Below are 22,297 nucleotides of genomic sequence, written 5' to 3' on the forward strand. Positions count from 1 at the left end.
TACATCCAATGTCTATTAATAAATAATAAGACGCCCATTTTAAGTTAAATGATATTTATCGGTTTAGGTAGTAAGCTATTTGTCGCTCTTATTCTTTTGTTAAAATGTATTTGAAATACATTGAACCTATATTGCTACATAATTATTAAAAAATGAATGAATCTGTTGAAGCAATATATTCGCTGATTTCTGAAGTCATTTTATTCAGTGTAATATGGTACTTGATTGGGGGGGGGGGGGAGGGGCTACAGCCCCCCCGCCCTTGTCACCGCCCCTGGCAGCAAGTACGTACAATGCCTTCATCTTAAATTCGTTTACAGGAGATATCTTATATCCTCGGGTATAGCTCACATTAAATAACTGATGCAAACTGCCGTATTTCAAACAAACGTAATGGTTTTCTTTCACAATTTGAGGGTGCTGGAATCCATTATTCACCAAAGTCCAAATAAGAACTGCACACTAAAATTGGGAGCATTGTATCAACGACGGAGGGTAATACAAAAAATATGCTGTAATATCGGTCGAGGTTCATAAGCAAGAGGAAACTTTTTTAAAAAACCTTAATTATATTAATGCTTTGAATTTCATTGCTATTGAAGAAGATAAGCAAATTTTGTTATTCAACTGTTGAAAGGAAGGCCAAGGTTCATGCATGGGAAAAAAATATGTTACGTTTTTATGTATTCATAATATACTGTACTTACATACAGTTCTGAAGGATGGACACTAAATAAGCCAACAAAGGAGAAGATCGGGGTCTTTGAAATGTTTATTTACCGCAGAATGCTTAAAATCGTGGACAGCAAGAACAAGTAACGCCGAAATGTTGCGACGAACAGACCAACAGCGAGAAATGTTAATAACGTTTAAAATAAAAAAAAACCTGCATAGCTAGGATATATCTTTCGGAACATAAGTATATACCTTTACAGTTGATAATACGAGTATAAGGGAAGATTGAGGGTAAAAGAACAAAAGGACGGAGAAGAATATCTTGGTTAGAAAATATATGCCAAATTCAGATTATCTATTACATGCAGCCGTTTATAGAATAAAGAAGCATCGTATGGTCGCCAACATCCAGTAATGGTTAAGAAGAAGAATGAAAAGAACATAATTCTTATATATAAATGTATTTGAAAATAAAATAAAAATCTTAGAGTTATCCAGTGCTGGCAATTTTGCTCATCATTCAGTATTTTAAATGGCTATGTACAAAAGCAGGCAAAAGTTGTCTATCAAACTTTCGCTGAAGTGGGTTTTCAGTCTTAATGTTAAATTATTCGTTTTGGTACTACAACATGAGCACATTTAGAGGTGTGCGCGTTTGTTTGAAAAAGTTTTGGAAATAACTGCAATGTCTCTTGCCAAAGTACCATCTCGTGGAGAATCTTTCCGTGGTATAAGGGCTATCCCTCATACAAGGAAGGAAGGAAGAAAGATTGGAATTTAACGCCCGTCGACAAAGAGGTCATTACATACAGACCGAGCAAAAGCTCCGATTTTTTTTTTTTTTTTTTTTTTTTTTTTTTTTTTTTTGTAAGGAGAGGGTAAGTAGTAGGCAGTGTCCTTTGAAAGGAACCATCGCGGAATTTGCCTGGAGATTTATAGAGAAATCACGGAACACCTAAATCTGGATGGTCGGACGGTGTTTTGAACCGTCGTCCTCCCGAATGCGAGCCGAGGTTACTAATCACTGCGTCACCTTGCTCTGTTTTCGCACTGTCCGCACTGCGAAAGTTATTTACTACTTGAAAATGTTTCTTTTCCCTGATGAATTTGAATTATTACTAAAAGAAGAAAATATAATATACGTCGAAACATTATTTTGTACCCCTTATAAAGCCAAGAAGCCGTATTTGGATTGCAGTATTGCTTCAAAACTTTAGACACATCAGGTTGTCGATTTTGATATCTCTCGTCATTTGTTTCCTGTTTCCTACTTTGTTATCTCTGCTATCTCTGATTCTGATCAGTCTTCTGAGTCAAAATGAAAATGGCTATGTAGTGAATCTCGAGAGCCATTAAATGTAAGTATTAAAAGACTTCAAGTAAGAAGCAATCACATCCCAGAAGTTATCAATAATGGGCTGCATCACTTTGTTTGTAATAAAGTAAAAATATTTTTACCAGATTCTGTTTTAATGGTAAGTACCTTACGACAGATCTATTGCAGTGACATGGAAATGAATATTTCACCAATTTTCTACACGGAATGACTAAATTGAAAGTTATAAGTGATACGTCTGAGGGACGTGTTATCCCCATAGACGACTGCGATGAATAATTTACAAAATCCAGAAACAGAAGCAGTACGTGTTTCAGGTTGTATCAGCGTTTTACCCTAAGTTTCCAGGGTGCGAAAAGAGACTTTATCAAAGACTAACCATTTTTAAAAGAAAATATGATTTTCTCTTCATATTGGCCTCACAAACGTTGTACATTACAACTTTATAGAATGTGTTATTACCATTAAAACAGTAACTTGAAAGTAATAAAGTTTTTGTTGAATCGGCTACTTCTGAGCAATACTTCTTGAGACAAAAAATTAGTAACATCGTTATGCAATTTTTCGCTTCTGTCAAATTTAGTGACTGAGGAGAACCACTTCCTCTTTTCTTCGGAGCCCAAATTACACAAAACTAATTTTTTTCGTACATTGGAAGCAAAACTGCGGGCAGCACAAAGAAAAAATGAAACTTGGAATAACAGGAAACTCCCTAATGTCCACAAGTATTGTAACGTACATTATTCGTATGTTGACGCAATCAAGGCTGCTTCTACAGTTGTCTCTACAAAATATGTGTATCAGGAACCTCGGCATGCCAGTGTATTGGGACATCAGACGACAGTCTCAATCATATACTTCAGTGTCCTCTAAATACCTTCCTGTCTCTTTATTTTCCATAGTGCTCTTGGACCGAAAAACTTAGTGCGCTATCGCCAAAGTTTCTTGAGGTCAATAAATGAAATAAAATAATCACCCTGTTCAAAACCAAAATTCAGACTAGATTGTGACCTCACCGCACTAATGCAAGGCTTTTCGTTATCTCTGACTCACGTACCTGCACAATTCTAGTCTGATTATTTAAAATGTTCGATGACCTTTTCTCTGACCACTTTCCTCTTTTGCTGATTATACTTCACTTTTGGGTAGTGATGGAACTCAAGACTCGCTGAGAGAGCAAACTCTTACTGTTCCTATCTTTTTCAATACTAGCGCAAAAGAGAACTAAAACTTATTTTGTTACGTATTACTTTGTTTCGTATTTCGTAATGTTTTAAGAAGCAGGAATAATGGAGTATTTTATGTTTCGTTTTAGCTAGACTGACGAAAAAAGTTGCCGTTAAAGTGTTACCTGGATAAATACACTGACGGAAAAAAGTCCCAACACCAAGAAGGAGTTGTGCGATATAAATGGAAGTTGGTAGGCGTATATCTGCATCTGAAAGGTGTTGTTTATTCAGATTTCGAGCCGGTAGCATAAGAATGGTGCTAGTAGCGCTGCCATGAGGATGCACATCAGGTTTGCTTTAAATAAATGATGTAACGGTAGTGAGCGTTAGTATCTTTGAGATTGGACGTGCTAGTTGATTTCGGACAAGAATGCCTTTAAGGCTAGAAAGACGTCATTATCAACACCTCAGTGAGCAGCAGCTGGCACCACAGTGCTATCAGCGAACTGTTACAAACTCTTTACTTCAAGGACACCCTGTAGCGTGCATTCCACTGAGCCAAACTTCAGTGGTGTCAAGCGAGAGCTTATTGGAGGGCACGTTGGGGGTTTCTTATGTTTTCTGATGAAAACTGGTTCTGCCTCGGTACCAGTGCTAGCTGTGTGTGGGTCAGCTGGAGGCCTGTTGAGGGCCCACCCTCAGCAAGTCCGCGTGCTAGACACACCGCACCTGCACGTGGAGTTACGGTCTGGGATGTGATTTTGTACGACAGCAGGCCCACTCCCGTGGTTATTCCACACATCCTGACTGCAGATTGTACGTCAGTCTACTGATTCTACCTGCTGTGCTGCTGCCATTCGTGAATAGCATTCCAGGGGATGTTTTCCTACAGGACAACGCTAGCCCACATACCGCTGCTGTGCCCCAACGTGCTCTAAAGAGTGTCTACATGTTGCTTGGCTTGCTCGATCACCAGATCTGTCTCCAACCACTCACATATGGGACATCATCAGACGACAACTTCAGCGTCATCCACAACCAGCACTAACCGTCCTGCGTTGACTGACCCAGTGCATCAGGCATAGAATTCCAGCCCACAAACTGACATCCGGCACCTGGACAACAAAATGCATGCACGTTTGCATGGTTGAATTCAACATTCTGGAGGTTGCAATGGTTATTAATGTACCAGAGTTTCACATTTGCAATGGCTTATTTCGCGCTTACATTAACCTATGATCTTGCAATGCTAATCACTTAAATATGTTACCTAGACAAATTTGTTCCCGTAATTTCATCACTCTACATTGATTATTTTATGGTGCTGCGATTTTTTTTCGTCAGTGTAATAGCAGTGAATATGGGATAGCATTCCACAATTCCACAACAGTCTGAAAAAAAATTCGTTTGAAAGATGATACGGTCAGAGCAGGGATAAGTGCTAGATAGTTGTAACCTGCATATGTTTGAGCAGTCTAGATAACGAAAAACGGCACGAGACTGATTCTTTGAGAGTCATAATGTTCAAATATTCCAATCTGAATTATTAACTGTTAATATATGGTCTGCTTATAGGTCGATGGAAGGCAACAGCATAACACGTCTTATAGCATCGTACTTAGAATAGCATTGATGTTCAGATCAACATTCGTGTTGATGACAGTTTTACCTTTTCAATTATATTTTTTAGACAGAAATACGATGTAACTGCGTCAGCTGCAAGAAATGTAGCACATTTCTTTTAGATCTGGGGAAACGTTAAGTCTGAGTAAAATTAGAGGAAACGTTATAAACGCTGGAGGCCACTCCCGAGCTCTGAATATACGTTAAAAAAAAGAAGGATTCACGTTTTCCTATGTCAATTTAGTAGAAATCTGAGAGTGAAAAACTGTGAAAACCCGTAAATGTTACTGCAAATTTCAGTCCGTATGGACATCTAGACTGAAAGGACAAGACAAAGTTCTCAGATTGTGACAGATACTACAAGAAATTTCACAACAGTACAATTAAATATTCGCAGTACTAAATTCTCCCCTTGAGACATATAGTCGCATAATATTTTGAAGGCAAAATGAACATCAGATGCATTGCTCTCAATGAACTATGTTACAAACGTGATGCCCACACTCTCTAGAAATTTTAAGGAACGTTGCGATAAATTTTACTGAAAGGAATGTAAAATAACGACGTTTCGCTGTGATGTTGCGCAGGTCGTCGTGAGAACAACTGGAGAAACGTCAGACAATAATGATTACCAACATTCAAAAATATCTGTTGTACATCTCGACATCAACGAGGTACCAAGTAACTGCATAATCAGTTAGCATTTTTTGTAGTTTACCTTCACTTTTCGTACTTTATCAGTTCTTAAATACACTGTGTAAGGATTAATACTTGCTCAGTTCTCATGCATTGCTTCCTCACCTTTAATCTGTACATGACTCAGAGTCATTCTTAAACACGTATGGGGTTAGCTGAAGAGAGCAATTCCAAACTCTGACTTGTTCATATGTTTCAACTCGACATCTACATTTTTCAGGCAAGTCTTATCCGTAGATTTTGTATCCAGCATTTTGAGTACCAAATGAGTTACAACAACAGAAGGTATGTAGTAGAAATACAAAACTGAATGGCTCGTAGACGAAAGAGCAAAGAATTTTCTGTATTTTTGTAATCGTGTATTAGCAGTGCAAACAGATGGCCAGTGCACGGTAAGCGCGTACACTGAATCGGATGCAACTGTGAATTATTTATTTATTTATTTCATCAACAATACAGGGTAATCCATCACCTTGAAATGTAAGGTGGGTCGGATGCTTCTGAATCCAACAGCAAACTTCTTATTATTACAGTCTTCTTAGTATACAGCTGATAATGCTTTTTTTAAGTAATAGAAATAATTTAATACATAAACATTTCTCTAAGGTTACAGAGAACTGAATGCTTAACAATTGTTAAAGTGGTTGTATATAATTTGTTTCTGCCTCGTTGATGAGAATATAATTTATATAGTGCAAAGATCAAAGAAAAAAAGTGATACAATAAGTGTGATGAAAATAAGCTGCAATATAAAGAGGGAAGTGATATAGTATATTTGGATGTGTAATATAGCTAGTTGGTCGATGATAGCCTATTTCTACCTATTTCAGGCTAGAAGGTCTGGGTAGAACCTCGAGTTATTCTCATCTGAAATGGTTTGTGTTTATGTATGTTTACTGTGTTTGTGTGTACTGGTATATTACTTGCAGTGTTGTATGTCAGGACACTACATGATATTCAGGAGTTGTTTGTTTGTCTTATTGTTGGAAGTTGTCGTATATTCTATGTGATACCTTACATACACCTGGTACTATACAGGTTAAATGCTGACTGAGCATTTGATACACGGACTATGTGAATTTTAGTTTTACATGAGGAATACACTTATGGTTGTAAATATGTTAATAGAAATAGAATGTAGTTCGTTGCTACATGAATGCAGTATTCCTTAATACATTACATTTTTAGTTTTATACATACTTTATACAGAAAATACATTTGATATATAAAATTCATTTATTGTAACTTTACATAAAGAAGAGAATATACTTCTGTCTACACATAATAAGACGAATAATGTATTACTGCTTGTTTGGAGTATACTTTAAACAATATGCAATGTGTCATTGGGGAAGGGGAGCCTCGGAATAAAAGTTCTTCGAGCTTGCTCCTTCCAAGCGACTGTTCCTTATTACTAGAGCCTTAGTATGTGGTATCAATGTTTGTTTGTTTCCTGATTGTTACTGTCAGTTGAGTATTTGTGACTGTGTTACGGCATGCAGTGTCAGGTGTTGTTGGTTTGGGTCCCTCGCCTGTTGATCCCTTCTGAGTCATGTTCACTTAGTGTGTAGGTTTCTTCCTCGGTTTCGGAATCTGTGGTCGTGCTCGTGTTCTCCCATGTGGTCTGTTGTGTTGTTTGCGCCTGTCTACGCTTTCTTCCATATGGGTTTTGGCGCTTTTACTCTTCATGCAGTGTGTTCGATACAATATGGGCTACTCTATTTAATGTGTTCCAATTATTGGGATTCTGGTGATGTCACTGTCGTTCTGTATAGGTCTCATATGTGCCAGCGTGTTGCATAGCAGCGTGACAGCTTCACAGCAGTGTTCCAGCTTCTCCGCAAATACATATTTCATCGTTAGTTAGTCTCACGCGGTTTAAGAGTTTCGCGTACGGCCTGTGGCGTTTCAGGAACTGGGCTTTGAATGCCGTGGTTTAGTTGCTGCGATGAAAAAGCCGGCGGTCCGAGGCAGCTACTGCGCATGCGCGTAAACGCAAATCTACCTTCCCGCGACCCGACGCTCATGTGACAGGCGAGTGAGGTTAGTGCAGTACGTGCGAGGTTGTCGCCGGCAGAACACCTTAGCCTTTTCAGACAGCGTACTACTTTGCAGGTATGGAATTTATATTTCAATGATTACTTTCAAGTTGTGTCTTGATGCCACTCGACTGACTTAAATTATTGATTAGATACTAGCAGACATGTATAAACCCCGAGAACAACTATTTCATCGTTGCACCCTGCAGTTCCGGTTTATCGACATCAGTTTAGAGTCATCTCGTCTATTTTGCGTTTGATGTTCTCAAATCACTTTTACTGAAATCGCGATATTTACTTTCGTACTTAATATTCAGTGTTTGCAACCGTTATTTTGATGCAGCAGAACGGAAGAACACTGTTGCAGAGGACGCCGTGTCGCACTCGTTGAGCTGAGCATTTGTATAGCCACGCATCAGTGGCCACACTATTGCTAAGTCAGGCCGTAAATAATATGCAATTAATAGTATTATTGTGTGTCCTGGAGTCGCATATGCGGGAAGCAACGTTTTCAAATCGCAGTCCGGTCATTCAGATTTAAGTTTTCAGTGATTTACCAGAATCGATTACGGTAAAAGCCCGGATGTTTCCTTCGTAAAGAACACGGTGAGGTTCTTTCTCTATCCTTGTTCTATCTGGTTGTGTGCTCCATCTTTAATGACATCGGGCAGGATGCTAACCCTGCATATTCCTTTTTTCCATTGTGTGTTCCTATGAAGTATGCAAGCGATTTTCTCCGACTCCGGTTGTGTAGCAAAAAGCACGTACTTATTGCAACGCATATTAAGGTTTTTTTTCCATTCCTTTCACGTTCTTGTGCAAACTGTTATTAACTTTTTGTCTTCTTTACAATTGCCACGGAATATCTACCTAGGAAACGGAGCAATTATCGTGGCCTTGGGCTGAAAGCCGCGTATCAGAATTTTCTAAACAGCTTTCCGCGAAAAGTACTGCCTTTCATCCAGTGTACACTGGTTAGATTTTTAAAGATTGCTGCCAGGTTTGTTTGCCGAACAGACTTATTATCACTCGCACTCCTCGTCGTTGTTTTCTTTTTCTTTAGTGTTCAACTCTGAAGTTGGTTAGCCATTTCACTTTTCTTCTGCCTTTCTCCTCATTTCCATACATGTAGCACACCCTAAAACACTTGTTATCTGCTGTGTGTATGACACCGTTGATCGTCTCCAACGATTCCTTCCCTCAACAGCTCCTTCTGCTAGTATTCCAATGATATTGTATCTTAAAATATGTCCTATGAGATTTTCTCTTCTTGTTTGGATGCGCACCCAGAAAGGTCTGGTTTTCTAAATTCTTCTCAGCACCTCTTCTTTGGTAACAATATCTTACTGACTGATCTTCAACATCCTTTTGTAGCACAAACTCTACAAGGCTTCTAGCTGTCTTCTCTCTTGTTTTCCTATTGGCCAAGTTTCACACCCATATAGGATCATACTCCAAGCAAATGCTTTCATGACCTGTTTTTTTTATTTCGTGACTGGTGTTCTTATAGATGAGTAAGCTCTTTCTCAAATTAAATATTATTTTGGCCTGTTGTTTTCTGCTCTTCTTTATATTCACTTGATTTCCTCAGTTAGTCGGCCCTAATACGGATCTCAGAGAAGTGAGATATTCCAGTGTTGGACTTTCAAGTACAGTCGACTCTTGATAATTTGAAACTGAAGGGTCCAGGGAAAAAGTTCAAATTACTGAGAATTCAAAATAATAGGAGTTCCAGTAAACGAGAGGTATGAAGGAAAAAAATCTAATAAACGAGAATTTGACTGAAAATAAATTGTAGTATATACATGTTACATACATATGTAAATTTATGTTTATTTTAATAATGCGCAAAATATACATACATGTATGAGGTGCATGAGGAAAGTAATGAGACTGACAACACTGCGAGCGATCTGGCAACGCTGCATTGTTCTATTTGAGTAGACCGGTGTGATCATCCCATCCAAATACTCAGTCCGAGTGCTCCGTCCAGCCATGATGTGGTTTTTGAGAGCGTCATTTGTGAAGTCGGATTTTTGTTGTATGTTGCGAAAATGGAACAGCAGAATTTAGAGCAACGTTATCCCGACTAGTTTTTTGTTAAACTTGGGGAATCTGCGAGTGTGACCTTTGAAATATTAAAACAGGCCTATGGGGAACATTCCTTATCAAGAGCACAAGTTTTTCTCTGGCGCAGATCGTTTTTGGAAGGCCGAGAACACTTTGAAGATGAATGTCGCTCTAGGAGCCCTTCAGCTCCAAAAGCTGACGAAAATGTCGAACGTTTGCGTGGTCTTGTGACATCAGACCGACATTTAACCGTAAGAACAAACTGTGTCAACCAAGTATATTATAAAGGTGTCCTTGAAAGGCTAGAGAAAAGGGCGAATTTAGTGAGAATGGACATTGCAGACAAGTGGATGCTGCATCATGACAACGCTCCATGTCACACTGCTACTTCCAACGCGGAATTTTTGACCTCAAAAAGTGTGCTTGTTGTTCCACAGCCCCCCGCACGCTCTTCACTCTCCCCCTTATTCACCTGGTCTGAGTCCTTGTGACTTTTTCTTTTCAAATGGCTCTGAGCACTATGGGACTTAACATCTGAGGTCATCAGTCCCCTAGACTTAGAACTACTTAAACCTAACTAACCTAAGGACATCACAAACATCCATGCCCGAGGCAAGATTCGAACCTGCAACCATAGCAGCAGCGCGGTTTTGGGCTGAAGCGCCTAGAACCACTCGGCCCTAGCGGCCGGCCTTTTTATTTTCCCGAAACTAAAAATGCCTTACAAAGACGTCATTTGGGAACTCTGGAGAACATTCAAAAGAATGTGACTGACATGGTAAAGGCCCTATCAGTGGAAACCTTTCAACGCTACTACCAAGTCTCAGAACAACGACTCCGCCGATTAAATGGACATGTTTGATGGAAGTTCGCTCTCTCTAAGGAAGCTGCTGAAGGGGACTACTTTGAAAGGGACGGTATGGTTGTTAGAAAAAAATAAAAACTTTGGTAGGTAAAAATCAATCTGTTTACTTTTCTCACACACATATGGTACATTCATACAGTACATGAAAAACAGACCAATGAGAATGTTACACTTCACTGTGAAAAATAGTCGGTGATTTTCCTTAGAGAGAGCGAACTTCCATCAAACATGTCCATTTAATTTTCGATAGTGATGAGAGCTGAGGAGAAATCGCCGGCCGCGGTGGTCTAGCGGTTCTAGGCGCTCAGTCAGGAACCGCGTGACTGCTACGGTCGCAGGTTCGAATCCTGCTTCGGGCATGGATGTGTGTGATGTCCTTAGGTTAGTTAGGTTTAAGTAGTTCTAAGTTCTAAGGGACTTATGACCACAGATACTGAGTCCATTAGTGCTCAGAGTCATATGAACGATTCCTTTTTTTTTTTTTTTTTTTTTTTTTTTAGGAGAAATCATGCGTTTTCTTTCTGAGGACGTAGCAACGTAGGGTATGGACAGATGACCTTGCCTCGCTCAATATGACTGGAATTGGTGGTTGTTCTTTGTTATTTTCCTCGTTCTCAACCTTACAGGCCAACGGTACAGCACCGATTAGGACACGATGGACAGCGATGCCGTCGTCAACATGAACGAAACCCTCAAATATTAATTCACCACAGCTGGGTAGAAGATCCCAATCTGAGTCTGGCGGTAATGAATTCGTTGGCTGTAGCGGTCAAAACTGTTATGTTCACCCTTTCACATTTTGCAGTGCTATCCAGCAATAAGTGGAACAATTCCTCTGTGGTAGAGAGTTTTAAATTTTATATTATGCCCTGGTCCAACGGTTGCAATCTTGATGTCGTTTTGGGTGGGAAAAAAATCAGTTTTACGTGTTGTAGTCGTATCAAATGGTTCAAATGGCTCTGAGCACTATGGGACGCAACTGCTGTGGTCATCAGTCCCCTAGAACTTAGAACTACGTGAACCTAACTAACCTAAGGACATCACACACATCCATGCCCGAGGCAGGATTCGAACCTGCGACCGTAGCAGTCGCACAGCTCCGGACTGCGCGCCTAGAACCGCGAGACCACCGCGGCCGGCGTAATCGTATCCAAGAATATTAAAATTCTGCGTTTCTTCTGTTTCATATCGTTACTAACCGAAGTCATCCAGGGCGCTGATGACCCCGATGTTGAGCCCCCATAAGCCCCAACACACCACCACCGAAGTCAGCCATTCATTAAACAATTGAGTCAACATCCACGATTTTCTAGTTTGAGTGGGAAGTTGTGGGGAGCGATTTTCTTCCCTCGAAGCAGTGTGGTTTCGCACGTTTCCCTGCGCTGAGTGGCTTCAACTTTTGAGATCCCTCCGTGTTACTGGCTAGAAGGATAGTTATTCTGCGTTGTTCAATTTTGCTCCATGACACTTCTCGCCTCTGAATGCTAGGGTGCGATCAGGAAGATATATAAAAAAAATCCCGATTTAGTTTGATTTGTATTACGTTGTGTGGGTCGTAGCCATTCAGAAGTTGTTTTAGTTCATCAATCCATTCAGTACAAAGGGAATTGTCCACGATGGCCCCCTCTCCCAAGATTTTTTTTTTAATGCGATAGGGTGACGCTTTCTAAAATTTGAGAGCCACCACTCACTTGCCGCAAATCCTCCAGTCCCGATAGACTGTGCAAAAGACTTAGCTTTCCTTCAACATGAAACCACCCACGAGAACGTTTTGCCCTCTGTACTGATTTATTCACATAAGCAAGCACTTCTGAAGACGGGGAAATTCGTCCTGTCGTGACATTTTTCTTCATGTGCCTGATGCATTTCCAGTGAAACGACCTTTATTTTTTTTTAATCATCGGTAATGTAGATGGTAAAATATTGAACTGTTTTGCAACACCGTTTCCCGAAACTACATCTCCCCAAAGCTTGAATAACAAGCTTTTATCATTAACTGACAGACACTTGTTCCTTCTAGCACTCGTGGCATATCACAGTTTCAAGAAACACGGCTTGACTTCAGCACAGTCTCAGCCTGTACTGGGAATTACAGAAGTAGGGGTCTTCAAATTGTATAAAGTGTTAGCGAGATGTCCTCACCACTGCAACTTCGGGTTACTGAGGGGACCAAAACACACTGAGTGTTTCAATTCGTCGAGCATTTTTCAGGGGACCAGCAAAAAATTTCAGATTATTGCGAGTTTGAAGTTATCGAGAGTCGACTGTATCTTGTATGCAATCTCGTTCGTAGATAAAACGCAATTTCCTAGCATCGCACCACTAAATCGTAGCCTTTCATTTGCTTTACCTGCGTTTGAGGTTACAGTGTTTTTCCACTTCATATCTACAAGTTTTATCGCTGGTAATTTGGACGACTTGAGTGTCTCTTTACGGCTCATTACTCATGAGGCCGAAGGCTACAACAGTTTCACCTTTCGTCAAGAACACAGTATACATTTATCTTTAAGTGCTAACTGCCAGTGTTACTACCATACTGATATTTTATCAACATGATGACATCGTAAACTAACATAGCATTTGCGGAACGCAACGTAATAACATTGCGAAGTACTTGAGTTGCAGGCACTTGAATACTGTTGTGATGACGAGGACAACAGTCGTCAGAACTGCAGACAAAACGAGCCGAGGGCTAAAAGATAGCGCAGGTGCAGTATGTACATCTTCACATTTATGGTAAAAGAACGTGGATAACATTTATCTGTCTAGGCGGTCTATATCTACATCTATATACATACTCCGCAAACTACAGTACGGCAGGTGGCGAAGGGTACGTCTACCACTGCTAGTCATTTCCCTCCCTGTTCCACTCGCAAATAGAGCGAGGGAAAAACGAGTGCTATACGTCTCTGCACGAGCCCTAACTTCTCTTATGTTTGCGGTCCTTACGAGAAATATACGTTGGCGGCAGTTAGTTCTGCAGTCAGCTTCAAATGCCGACTCTCTAAATTTACTCAATAGTGTTCCCCAGAAATAACGTCGCCTTTCTCCAGGGATTCCCGTTTGAGTTTCCGAGGCACCTCTATCATACTTGCGTGTTGATCGAACCTACCGATAACAAATCTAGCAGCCCATTGCTACGATGTCTTCCTTTAATCCGGTGTTGAGGATCTCAGTACACAAGAATGGGTCGCACTAGTCGTCTATAAGCGGTCTCTTTTACAGATGAACCGGACTTTCCCAAAACTCCCCTAATGAACCGAAGTCGACCATTCTCCTTCCACACTACAATCCTTACATGATCGCTCCATTTCATATCGCTTTGCAACGTTACGCCCAGTTATTCAATCGACGCGACTATGTGAAGCAGCGCACTACTAATGCTGTATTCGATCATTAAGGGATGGTTTTTCCTGCTCATCTGCTTTCACATTAAATTTTTCTACATTTAGAGCATGCTGCCATTCATCACACCAGTTAGAATTGTATTCTCATCTCTGCCTCGTGATGGCTGGCTGTTGTGTGATGTCCTTAGGTTAGTTAGGTTTAAGTAGTTCTAAGTTCTAGGGGACTGATGACCATCGATGTTAAGTCCCATAGTTCTCAGAGCCATTTGAACCATTTTTTGTATTCGCCTACAGTCACTGAACGACACCTTCCCGTACACCATAGCATCATCAGCAAACAGCCACAGACTGCTGCCCACCCTCCACCCTATCCGTCAGATCATTTATGTATACAGGGTGTTACAAAAAGGTACGGCCAAACTTTCAGGAAACATTCCTCACACACAAAGAAAGAAAATATATTATGTGAACATGTGTCCGGAAACGCTTACTTTCCATGTTAGAGCTCATTTTATTACTTCTCTTCAAATCACATTAATCATGGGATGGAAACACACAGCAACAGAACGTACCAGCGTGACTTCATTCACTTTCTTACAGGAAATGTTCAAAATGTCCTCCGTTCGCGAGGATACATGCATACACCCTCCGTCGCATGGATTCCCCGATGCGCTGATGCAGCCCTGGAGAATGGCGTATTGCATCACAGGCGTCCACAATACGAGCACGAAGAGTCTCTACATTTGGTACCGGGGTTGCGTAGACTAGAGCTATCAAATGCCCCCATAAATGAAAGTCAAGAGGGTTGAGGTCAGGAGAGCGTGGAGGCCATAGAATTAGTCCGCCTCTACCAATCCACCGGTCACCGAATCTGTTGTTGAGAAGCGTACGAACACTTCGACTGAAATGTGCAGGAGCTCCATCGTGCATGAACCACATGTTGTGTCGTACTTGTAAAGGCACGTGTTCTAGCAACACAGGTATAGGATCCCGTATGAAATCATGATAACGTGCTCCATTGAGCGTAGGTGGAAAAACATGGGGCCCAATCAAGACATCACCAACAATGCCTGCCAAAACGTTCACAGAAAATCTGTGTTGATGACATGATTGCACAACTGCGTGCGGATTCTCGTCAGCCCAGACATGTTGATTGTGAAAATTTACAATTTGATCACGTTGGAACGATGTCTCATCCGTAAAGAGAACATTTTCACTGAAATGAGGATTGACACATTGTTGGATGAACCATTCGCAGAAGTGTACCTGTGGAGGCCAATCATCTGCTGATAGTGCCTGCACACGCTGTACATGGTACGGAAACAACTGGTTCTCCCGTAGCACTCTCCATACAGTGACGTGGTCAACGTTACCTTGTACAGCAGCAACTTCTCTGACGCTGACATCAGGGTTATCGTCAACTGCACGAAGAACTACCTCGTCCATTGCAGGTGTCCTCGTCGTTCTAGGTCTTCCCCAGTCGCGAGTCATAGACTGGAATGTTCCGTGCTCCCTAAGACGCCGATTAATTGCTTCGAACGTCTTCCTGTCGGGACGCCTTCGTTCTAGAAATCTGTCTCGATACAAACGTACCGCGCCACGGCTATTGCCCCGTGCTAATCAATACATTAAATGGGCATCTGCCAACTCCGCGTTTGTAAACATTGCACTGACTGCAAAACCACGTTCTTGATGAACAGTAACCTGTTGATGCTGCGTACTGATGTGCTTGATGCTAGTACTGTAGAGCAATGAGTCGCATGTCAACACAAGCACCGAAGTCAACATTACCTTCCTTCAATTGGGCCAACTGGCAGTGAATCGAGGAAGTACAGTACATACTGACGAAACTAAAATGAGCTCTAACATGGCAATTAAGCGTTTCCGGACACATGTCCACATAACATCTTTTCTTTATTTGTGTGTGAGGAATATTTCCAGAAAGTTTCTCCGTACCTTTTTGTAACGCCATGTATAGAGAAGAAGAGTGGTCCCATCCCACTTCCCACGAGTACTCCTGACGATACCTCTGCCTCTGATAAACATACGTCATCAAGGAGATCGCACTGGCTTTTAGTACTTAAAAAGTCTTCGAGCCACTCACATAGCTGGGAATCTATTCCGTATCAACTCAAACTGATACGTATATCCTTCTGCATCATCCTTGAAAGTCTGTAACATCATCACGGAATCATCCTGTATATTTACACGCGCCTGCGTCTGTAACTTTGACGCTCTGTAGCGTCTTTGGATGACGTGTCCGGAAATGGGTTCGTATGTAGAACTTTATCAATTAAGTCTCCTCTACAACCTCTAGAAGCGTGAAATATGAATTGTGAAACACTGTGTATATCAATGCTTCGTAAAGTAATGCCAAGTTCATGGCAGAGGGCACTTACTATTATATCACGTATGAGAGTTTGTTGCCATTCTCTCCCGCCGGAGGTTCGAGTCCTCCCTCGGGCATGGGTGTGTGTGTTGTTCTCAGCATAAGTTAGTTTAAGTAATGTGTAAGTCTAGGGACCGATGACCTAAGCTGTTTGGTCCCTTAGGAATTCACACACATTTGAACATTTTTGTTGCCATTCTATTCGGAGCGCGAAAGGATGATTGCTTAAACGCATCCTTGTTCGCTGTAATTAGTCTAATCTCGGCTTTGTCGTCGCTATGGGAGAAATTTATAAAGGGCTGTAGTATATTTAGTGTTGTCCCTAAGTCCCTCACTTGATACTGATTCTTCTAACTTAGTAAGTAGCCTTTCGTCGGATAACTGACATCTACCTTCAAGTGTTTACCAGTTCAGGATTTTCAGCATTTCCGTGACGCACTCCCATGGTTGGAGAAAACCTGTCATCATTCATGCTGCCCTTCTTTGTATACGTTGAGTTCTCCTCTTAGTCGTAACTAGTATGATACCCACATACTTGAGCCATATGGATGGGACATGCAATTGTTTTGCAAGCAATTTCATTTTTAGACTGACTGGATTTTCCATGTATCTTGCAGTGAACCGAAGGCTTTACCTACGGTTGTGCGTGTATGATCATTTCAATTCATATCCTCACAAATTGTTACACATGGGTATTTGTATGAGTAGACTGATTCCAATTGTGACTCATTGATGTTGTTGTCGTAGGATACTATTGTGAGGTGCATATTTTCAGTTTTTAAATACTGAAAAAAAGTATTCAATCTTTGCACCACTTTAAAACAATATTAGGATGTGGTTGAATATTTGTGCAACTGTTTTAGGTAGTACTTCAATACAGATAATTGCATCATCTTCAAAAGATCTGAGGTTGCTATTAATACTGTTTGTTCATTAACCTATAACATCAAGAGCAAGTGTCTCACCATATATCCCAGTTTCACGCCAGGCCTGATGCTGTTTTTAAAAATATCGGGAACTCGGTACATCGATATTTTAAATATATCATTATTGGCCCTAGATGTATCGATGCAAAAATTATCGACGTACTGGCCTATAAAAATATCGGTTGCGCGTTGTAAATATAGCGTCAGTTTTAGATCTGACTTTTTAAGTGTAAATTTATTATTAGATATTCTATACATCAACAAGCTAGCAGCTTGCTTATTCCCCTTAGAGCAAGAATTGAAAGGAAAATCTGCAAGTTCATACTTGGTGATAACCACTTTTCTACCAATGGTAACTACATGTATGTACGTATGAATGTATTGAACTGGGGACCTAGAAACGACGGAGAGACTTCGTCCCCACTGTAGCCCTCAGTGCTACACAACCCCAAAACAGGCTACAGCAATCCACTTACCCCACCGCCGCCCCTCAGCGAACGCAGGGTTATTGTGCGGTTCGGCCCCCAGTGGACCCCTCCTATACTTGTTTCACACACTCAAAGGGAAAGACTGGACGTGATGAAAACTCAAAAACTTGTAAGACTCTTTCACACAGTGAAAGTAAAGTTATTTTGTACTACAATTTCAAAAGAACAATTTCAAACATTCACCGAAAATTTTGAAATAAATATAATATAAAATAAAAATATCGGCATCAATATTGCCATATCGATATCGATATATCGGGGAAAGAATGTCGCCTTTACAAATCGGTATTGTTTAAATAAAATATCTATACATCGATATTTTATCAACAGTCCTAGTTGACACATGAAGTTACTTTTCATTCGATGACTACAAGAAACCACGCAACGTTCTCCCTTGCAAGATATCCTGAATATGGTCACAAATTTCATTTGATCCCCCACTGACCGCATCATTATAGAAGACGTGAAATCTTCCGCCACCTACGTGATAAGAGAGCTAACGCTATGCGAGGAAAAGGCGATGAGTGCCGTGATTGCATTACGCAGACGTAACTCACTGGACATCATTCCTGAACTTGTTGTAGCTGGGGATATCAAATCGTTTGATTTATCTGGATTTCACCGGATTTTTAATGCTCTATTTCAACCCTAAGTCGCAAATTTATAAAACAGTAAAAAATCGAATTTTGGAGTTCCATGTCAAGTTCTTGTTCTGTGATGTCAAGTGTCACCTCGAGGACTGAAACTGAAACTGGTCACGAATTGGGAGGGATAAAAGCAGGTTGGTAACACTTTAGTCGACTTAAACTACAGCTTCGCTGGTCTAGAGAAGCTTACAGCGCATCGAGTTATCAGTTGTCGTGGCGTCGTCACTGATATTAGCTGCTGTGTTTGTAGAGAACGTTTCGAATATGCCTAAAGATAACTGTAAATGCAAATTTAAGGAACATTACCAAAATAAATTGTAATTTCTACGAGAAGGAAGAACTGCATACGATCAGAATTCCTGATGTGCGGATAAGTCTCAAATATAAATAATATAGTTATGTGCAAGAAAACAATGCGTGCAGAGCCTGCAGCTTTGCTTTCTTCGTCCATGCGTGACCGGTATCTTATATACAGCTTATCACTAGTCTCACTTTAAGTTTATTTACTTCCACATGTTCTTCTCTATATATGAGATATTATGGATCATGTTAATACAGAATAGCCCGAAAAATTAAGATACACAAGGCACATTGTGAAGAATCCGTGAGTTTTCCCCGCAATGCTGGAGTGAAAACGATATGAAGATAGAAGCAGCTAAGACAGAATATTCATTTCATACCGTAAAACTTCACAGAATTCTAGCTCCGTGGATTGCATCAACAAATTGGCTGGAAAGACTTTCGATGACTCCAATAGTACTGAAATGTTTCTTGTGCTAGAACGAAATGTGGAGCAATATTCATCAATCTCTTAACCGCTTGCGCCTAGAAAATTATAAGTTCAACTGAAAGTAGTTAATTTTTTTGTGTTATTACTGATGCAAGCAACAATCAAAATGTTAAACTTTTCACTGTACTTACTCAGTTCTCTTCTATAATCGTGGGGGGTATGCAGACTAAACTTATTGACAAGCAACATCTTCCAAACGAAATGCCAGACACAGTAGTAACTGTGCATAAGAAACTGGGGCCGGCCACAGTGGCCGAACGCTTCTAGGCGCTTCAGTCTGGGACCGCACGACCGCTACGGTCGCAGGTTCGAATCCTGCCTCGGGCATGGATGTGTGTGATGTCCTTAGGTTAGTTAGGTTTAAGTAGTTCTAAGTTATAGGGGACTGATGACCTCAGATGTCCCATAGTGCTCAGAGCCATTTGACCCTTTTTTGGAGGAACTGTGTCTAGAACGATCTTGCTGCAGCAATGTGTTCAGTCAACTGAAGAAAGAATTTAGGACAACTTTTTAGGAAATGGTTGTTCTAACCACATTATACATGATGCTCTTAGAAGTACTTCAGACATTATAAAGGTGGATGTGGAAGTTTTTATCCACAACGTATTCTCTCATTTACAGTTTATACTGGAGGACGTCGTTATCAGGAGAAAGAAAACTGGTGTTCTACGGATCGGAGCGTGGAGTGTCAGATCCCTTAATCGGGCAGGCCGGTTAGAAAATTTAAAAAGGGAAATGGATTGGTTAAAGTTAGATATAGTGGGAATTAGCGAAATTTGGTAGCAGGAGCGACAAGACTTCTGGTCAGCTGAATACAGGGTTATAAATACAAAATCAAATAGGGGTAATGCTGGAGTAGGTTTAATAAGAAATGAAAGAGGAAGCCGCCTGGTAGAATTTTGCACAGAGCATAACTTAATCATAGCTAAAGCTTGGTTCAAGAATCATGAAAGAAGGTTCTATACATGAAAGAGGCCTGGAGATACTAGAAGGTATCAGATAGAATATATAATGCTAAGACAGAGATTTAGGAACCAGGTTGTAATTGTAAGACATTTCCAGAGGCAGATGTGGACTCTGACCACAATCTGTTGGTTATGAACTGTAGATTAAAAGTGAAGAAACTACAAAAAGGTGGGAATTTAAGGAGATGGGACCTGGATAAACTGACTAAACCAGAAGTTGTACAGAGTTTCAGGGAGAGCATAAGGGAGCAATTGACAGGAATGGGGGAAAGGAGTACAGTAGAAGAACAATGGGTAGCTTTGAGGGATGAAGTAGTTAAGGCAGCGGAGGATCAAGTAGGTAAAACGACGAGGGCTAGGAGAAATCCTTGGGTAACAGAAGAAATATCGAATTTAATTGATGAAAGGAGAAAATATAATAATGCAATAAATGAAGGAGGCAAAAAGGAATGCAAACGCCTCAAAAATGAGATCGACAGGAGGTGCAAAATGGCTAAGTAGGGATGGCCAGAGGACAAATGTAAGGATGTAGAAGCATATCTCACTAGGCGTAAGAGAGATACTGCCTACAGGAAAATTAAAGAGACTCTTGGAGAAAAGAGAACCACTTGTATGAATATCAAGAGCTCAGATGGAAACCCAGTTCTAAGCAAAGAAGGGAAAGCACAAAGGTAGAAGAAGTATATAGAGGGTCTATACAAGGGCGATGTACTTGAGGATGATATTATGGAAATGGAAGAGGACGAAGATGAAATGGGAGATATGATACTGCGTGAAGAGTTTGACAGAGCACAGAAAGACCTAAGTCGAAACAAGGCCCCGAGAGTAGACAACATTCCGTTAGAACTACTGACAGACTTCGGAGGGCCAACCCTGACAAAACCCTACCATCTCGTGACCAAGACGTATGAGTCTGGCGAAATATCCTCAGACTTCAAGAAGAATATAATAATTCCAATCCCAAAGAAAGCAAATGTTGACAGATGTGAAAATTAACGAACTATCAGTTTAATAAGTCACGGCTGCAAAATACTAACGCGAATTCTTTACAGACGAATAGAAAAACTGGTAGAAGCCGACGTCGGGGAAGATAAATTTGTATTCCGTAGAAATATTGGAACACGTGAGGCAATACTGACCCTACGACTTAGCTTAGAAGATATATTAATAAAGGCAAACCTACGTTTCTATCATTTGTAGATTTAGAGAAAGCTTTGGACAATGTTGACTAGAATACTCTCTTTCAAATTCTGAAGGTTGCAGGGGTAAAATACAGGGAGCGAAAGGCTATTTACAATTTGTACAGAAACCAGATGGCAGTTATTAGTCAAGGGACATGAAAGGGAAACAGTGGTTGGGAAGGGAGTGAGACAGGGTTGTATCCTATCCCTGATGTTATTCAATCTGTATATTGAGCAAGCAGTAAAGGTAACAAAAGGAAAACTCGGTGTAGGTATTAATATCCATGGTGAAGAAATAAAAACTTTGATGTTCGGCGATGACATTGTAATTTTGTCAGAGACAGCAAAGGACTTAGAATAGCGGCTAAACGGAATGGACAGTGTCTTGAAAGGAGGATATAAGATGAACATCAACAAAAGCAAAGCGAGGATAATGGAATATAATCGATTTAGGCGGATGATGCTGAGGGAATTAGATTAGGAAATGAGGCACTTAAAGTAGTAAAGGAGTTTTGCTATTTGGGGAGCAAAATAACTGATGATGGCCGAAGGAGAGTGGATAGAAAATGTAGACTGGCAATGGCAAGGAAAGCGTTTGTGAAGAAGAGAAATTTGTTAACATCGAGTATAGATTTAAGTGTCAGGAAGTCGTTTTTGAAAATATTTGTATGGAGTGTAGCAATGTATGGAAGTGAAACATTGGACGATAAATAGTTTGGACAAGAAGAGAATAGAAGCTTTCGAAATGTGGTGCTACAGAAGAATGCCGAAGATTAGATGGGTAGCTCACATAACTAATGACGAGGTACAGAGTAGAATTGGGGAGAAGAGGAATTTGTGGCACAACTTGACTAGAAGAAGGGATCGGTAGGTAGGACATGTTGTGAGACATCAACGGATTACCAATTTAGTACTGGAGGGCAGCGTGGAGGGTAAAAAGCATAGAGGGGGGCCAAGAGATGAATACAGTAAGCAGATTCAGAAGGATGTAGGTTACAGTAGGTACTGTGAGATGAAGTAGCATGGAGAGCTGCATCAAACCAGTCTCTGCACTGAAGACCACGACAACAACAACAACTGTGAGAGCACAA

The 22,297-nt window shown here is 40.6% G+C and overlaps 2 protein-coding genes across 3 annotated transcripts in view; one reads left to right on the forward strand and one right to left on the reverse strand.

The window, feature by feature from the left end:
• The window catches only part of LOC126298210 (regucalcin-like), a 403,275-nt gene that overhangs the window by 210,774 nt on the left and 170,204 nt on the right, over positions 1-22,297 (reverse strand). The gene's annotated exons all lie outside the window — the stretch shown is intronic.
• LOC126298213 (regucalcin-like) overlaps positions 7,521-22,297 on the forward strand; it is an 81,543-nt gene continuing 66,766 nt past the window's right edge. For both annotated transcript variants that reach the window (XM_049989519.1, XM_049989521.1), the window contains exon 1: positions 7,521-7,614. The gene's annotated coding sequence lies outside the window, so the exon portion shown is untranslated. The remainder of the gene's footprint in view (positions 7,615-22,297) is intronic.

Source organism: Schistocerca gregaria, chromosome X (genome assembly GCF_023897955.1).
Source record: "Schistocerca gregaria isolate iqSchGreg1 chromosome X, iqSchGreg1.2, whole genome shotgun sequence".
Taxonomy (NCBI): Eukaryota; Metazoa; Arthropoda; class Insecta; order Orthoptera; family Acrididae; genus Schistocerca; species Schistocerca gregaria.